This window comes from Gavialis gangeticus, unplaced genomic scaffold (genome assembly GCF_001723915.1).
Source record: "Gavialis gangeticus isolate Ggan-Ray unplaced genomic scaffold, GavGan_comp1, whole genome shotgun sequence".
Taxonomy (NCBI): domain Eukaryota; kingdom Metazoa; phylum Chordata; order Crocodylia; family Gavialidae; genus Gavialis; species Gavialis gangeticus.
Window position 1 is genome coordinate 5,692,223 of NW_017729008.1, and position 5,431 is coordinate 5,697,653.

Here is a 5,431-nt window from a genome sequence, read left to right on the forward strand (position 1 = left end):
TTGTACATTCTTTCTCTTTTATTATCCTAAAACGTAACCGCAGTAGTCCAAACAAACAGAAACTTTTTTTCCAAATTCACTCAAGCATGCCCAGGAGGGTTATCTTTAAATCAGAAGAGAGATGTCATTACATGCTAGTGATATTTCTAGAAGGAACATTTTAGCATTAAATATAAATGCTATGCCTTCAGATAAAACTAGAGCTAAGACTATGCAATAAAGCTTTAGATTGTGTTATAAAGACTATTATCCTTAATGTGTAGGAAAAAGGTTTCAGCCTAAAAAGAGTAAGACTTTTATATATAAATGTATTACTTTTAGAATAAAGATCAATGACCTTTAGAGAATTTGGATGGAATGAACTTCAAACAGTATGGAAACTTTGTTGATGAGAAAGATAGCTAATAGACCACCAATTAATTTACTCAATAAAGTTCCTGGCAAGAAAAACTTACAGTTCCTGTTCATCTGAACAGCAATTCTAGACAATTCAGCACTGAAGTAGATAAGATAAGGATATGAGGTATTGTGTTCTGGCTGGGTTTTTTTGTTTTGGTTTGGGTTTTTTAAGTTGTTTTGATAACGTGTAAAACAAACCTTTGACTATATTTACAAAACATTAAATATTTGGAACATAATTGTCCTTTCTTCATTTGCAACTACTTCAGAGTACAAACAAGCCAATTTGCATGGGGGAAAACATGGAAGGAGTTTGGTCTTCCCTTCTCTTTGATCCTCTGAAGAGATATTAATGGCACTCTATGAGAATCAGACTTTGCACTCAGAGAAGGATGAGTAGAGGCCCAAGTTAGCCATTCTGTGGCATTATTTGCCACACCTTTTAATACCCAGGGCCTCCATTATATATTGATACACACACATAAACTGAAGAATGGATTTAGGAAACATGATACCATGAAAGAAGGGTATGAATGGACAGGTCTTTCTTTGAGCCCATTCAGTGGAGGACACACTTCTTCCCCTTACAATATGATTTGATGCAAGTCCCTAATTGCAGAAGCCCAAAACTTCCATTGATCTTTATGGGAGGAAAAAAATATTTAAAACATTTTTATTTGACTCACTGTGTTTAAGTGTATGCTGTCTTCCAAGAGAAGATTATTTATACTATAGCTCTAACAGAACTAAAACATTAATACATATGCCTAGATGACTGTATAAAGATTTTGACAGTGCTGTATGTACATGTTTATGCTCTTTGGCATAATACTTGACATTATATATCACCAGTTCCAGGTGTCCTCATTGTCTGGTGTAGTACAATTGTGGAGTTGCTGGTTTCTGTTCTGTCCTGTTTCCATGTTGCTGGTTTCTTGGAGGGTCTTTATCTTTCAAATGTTAGGTTTTGTCTCTGGTTCTGGGAGTAGGTCTGTGGTTTCAGGGAGAGTCAATGCAAGGTGGTGGTAGGGTCATTAAGCTGATGGTCCAGTCATTCAGTAGGAGCTATTTTTAGGCCTATTACCATTATGTCTCAAGCACTGTCATTCTCTCTCATTCATTCAGGGAACCAATTTACATAGGAGGGGTAGGTATGAGTCACAGTTACAACCCAATTACAATAGGATCTGCTCGGGCATAGGACACAAGATGGAGACTTGACATTTCATTTGGCTAACTTACAAAAATAGGCTTGAATCATATAATAGCAATATAAGACAGTAAAAATTGAATAGTGATCACACAATATAAAACAGTAAAAATCAATACCAAAATAACAGAATACTATTTACAATGATATATGAACAATATAAAAGGGGCTCGTTACAATAGTGAAATTAAACAGCTTATTCTATGTCTTATCTTCACTATGTCTTATAATAACTACTTGTAAGGAATAGAGAGGCAAAGAGAAAGTCAGAAATGGTTGGGGAAGGGAAGGGAATGTATTTCTATGTACAGGCAGTCCCTGCTTAACGCTGTTTCACTTAGTGCTATTTCATTATAGCGTTCATTTGAAATTGATACCTGATTTCACTTAGCACTCAGTGAGTTTCGCTATAATGCTCGTGGTCACCTTCTTGGGTCATTAAAAACAATTGCGGTCACCATCTTGGGCTGTCAAGTACTTTTGGTTTTGCTTAACACTCGTTTCCCTTAATGCTCAGTTTTTCAGGAACCAATTAAGAGCGCTAAGCAGGGGTTGCCTATACAAAATACTAAACAAAACTGGGGGTTTTGCTACATGACACATGGTTAAATTTCACCACTACATCGCTGTAGCAGTGCAGAATACCCAGGGAATGCACTGCTATGGCGACATAGTTGGCAAGCACATGTAGACACGTGCAATTACTACATCATCGTAGTGTATGGCAAAGTCACGCATCACTACATTGCCATAGGGCAACATTTAGATGTGCCCAACATACAATATTTCCTTTTACTGTCCATCCCAAATCACACTGCGCTGCACTATAATAGAGATATATGCACACTACAGAGATGGCTGCATTTCTGTGGTGAGTAACAAAATGCCTATATTTCATTAGTTTTGAGCATTAAGGCATGTATTTCAAGCACTTTGAGGTGGCTAAAATCTTTACATGCAGAAGTAATTCAAGACTGAGCTACCGTCTTTTATAACCAAACAATCAAACCTTTAAAAATTCAAAATATCTCATTTTAAAATACATACAAATGAAACCAAGAAAACAAAGTGAATTAAAATTAATTAAAAGCATATGTGTTTTTTATTATCCACGAAAGACTGTCTCATTTCTCTGTTCTTGGTATCCTCTTATTTCAGGGAAAAGTGTTATCTGAGTTTCACTGATATAGAAAAAAATAATACACTGAAATCACTACAATAATTTAGCAATGAGGTCAGTATCTTATCCTCTATTATGTATTCTAAAACCAGTAGTAGCAAAATAATAAAATACCCAATTTAGCTCCTTGTGCTGTCTTCTCATTAAATACCTCCCAAATGCATTTGTGTATTTGGCAGAGGAACACAGTGTTTTTATATTATCCACTGGAAGATCACTTCTGAAAACATGGTACTTCTGAGACACTGCAGTAGGCAGTGCATAGATAGAAGTGTTGAGAATCAGTATGGTGATGTCTTCCCATTTAGACCGCCAGAAATACATTTAATATAATAATATACTGGAACTTTTATCTGAGGAACTGGAAGTACATTAAAACATTAATTAATGAAAGCCTTAAAATAACTATGGAAAAGCTAACAGCTGTCATTGCTGAATATGGTAAAATAATTGTAACTAATAAAATCTGAATACAGAAATTAACCAGAAAAGAGATCTAAGTCATTTCTAAGACATGCACAAAATGAAGAAAATAAAATAAATCTCACCTTGCTATGTGAAGGAATTTGTATTTACTGTATTTGCTTAAATAAAGAGAGCTTTGAATTTATATGGATTCGAATTTTGGGAGGACCATTTAAAATTGCCCTCACCTTCCCCTCTCCCCTCACCATTGTGGAAGGGAAAGCAGAGACAGGGGTGCAAGTGGCTGGAAAAACAGTGAGAAGACTAGGCAGTGAGGAGGGGAGGCAAGCAGTGGCAGGAGGCAGTCAGTTTTAGATACAGTGAATCCCACCCTCAAGAGACGGATTGACCAAATGACCTTTCAAGTTCAACCCTGTATTCTGTATTTCTGGGATATCTAAAATAAATGATAAAAGACATATCCCCAACATATAACATGAAGCCTGGAACAAATGAGTTGAAAATAAACTGTTCTTAAAGAAAGAGACTTCAAATAAAAAAATAAAAACAAAATAGCATGACTACAACTTTAAAGAGGAAGCTGGTTTATTATACTAACGAAGCTTCAGCTCATATTACAAAGCCAACAAGGATTTTTCAATTTCCAGGATATGGACTCTGCAGAAATGTGAGCTGTAACTTGACAAGTGGTAGTACAATAATATAAGTGATGAAGAACAGTGTCTGAAGAGAAGAAATTATATGTGTGGCTTGGTTACTACAACAAAGGCAGTTAGAATTGAGGTGAAAGTTAAACTTGTAAAACAATGTTCATAGGCAACTTATTATAGACCTCCAGGGCAGAATAAGGCAGATCAGGAAATGTTGAGACAGCAAAGGGATGCCTGTAAAATGGTTATAATATTGATATGGAGGGATTTCAAGTTCCCTGACATTGATTGGAATACAAATTTCACAACAGTCAAGGAAAGGCATGCTGGATATTTCTTGATAATTCACTCAGTAAGCTATAAAATCATGGGCTCCTTTGAATTATACTTTAAGAAATAAACGGTTGAAAGGGTAGACAGAAAATTCAGAAAAAGAAACACAAGTACTGTTCTTTTTCTGCTAATAAAGAACAGTCTCAAGTGGCCTCTGTTTCCATTCTATCCCTTCCTGTTTGCATTTTTAGAGTTTGCATTGTAGCCAGTTGCTCAAGACACCTTCCCATTCAGAGCAATGGAAATAGGAATCAGGAAAAAACACATTAGATGGGAAAGAAGCATTGGCAATTCTGAAAAATTCTTCCTTCTAAAATGAAGCCTTTTATTACTTCCAAAGTATTTCATTTATATTAAGTGTAAATTAATGATTTTCAAGATATACCTCTTTTATTTGGGGTTGAAATCTTTAGTTTCTCCTGTCTTTGCTATATCTACTTGCTGAATTTCATCCTGTTCTACAGATGTAAGCTCTTTGGGGCAGAGACCATGATTTCAAATTCATTTTTAGAGGGGTTGGTATGGCATAGTGGGGGTAATCTAAGTGGTACTACATGATCATAATAAAAACAACTAATATTAAGGCTGTGCAAAGCTTTGGTCCCTGATTTGATTCGGCAGAGATTCGGCCTGATTCGGCAGCCAACTCTCCAAATCTGAATTGAATCAGAGGACCCTTTAATCTTTCCAAATTGAATCAGAACCCTCCAAATTATTTTGGAGAGATTTGGAAAGATTTGGCAATTTGGACATAGACACATCTTTAAATGTTTTTTCTACATACCTCTAGGTACCAGGTAGCTCATGAATGCTGCAATGCTGGGGCACATGGAGTGTCCCACAGAAGCACGAGGGGCTCCCCAGAGCACTCAGCAGCAGACCCAGAAGTGGACCAGAAGCACTTTTGGTCCACTTCCAGGTCTGCTGGGGAACATGCTACCTTACCCCCCCACACACACATTCTCCTAGCCTGATGACTGCTGCCTCCTAGGTCTGGAGGGGGTTGCACCCAGGGTCCCCCTTGCAGCCAATCACTGAGCCAGGAGGGCAGAGGGAGGGGCCCAGTGTGCTCCCCGATGGACCCAGAAGGGGACTGGAAGTACTTCCAGTCCCCTTCTGGGTTCACTGCCAAACACGTGGAGGGCCTCCCTGTGCTCCTGTGGGACACTCCATCCACCCCAGTGTTGCAGCTTTCACAAGCTTTGATGGTACTTTAAGGTACATAGAAAAATC

The 5,431-nt window shown here is 37.5% G+C and overlaps 1 long non-coding RNA gene across 1 annotated transcript in view; it reads right to left on the reverse strand.

Annotated features, from left to right (window-relative positions):
- Positions 1-2,933: 2,933 nt before the first annotated feature.
- LOC109292102 overlaps positions 2,934-5,431 on the reverse strand; it is a 14,547-nt gene continuing 12,049 nt past the window's right edge. Inside the window, exon 2 of the long non-coding RNA XR_002096040.1 lies at positions 2,934-3,150. This is a non-coding gene — a long non-coding RNA (uncharacterized LOC109292102). The remainder of the gene's footprint in view (positions 3,151-5,431) is intronic.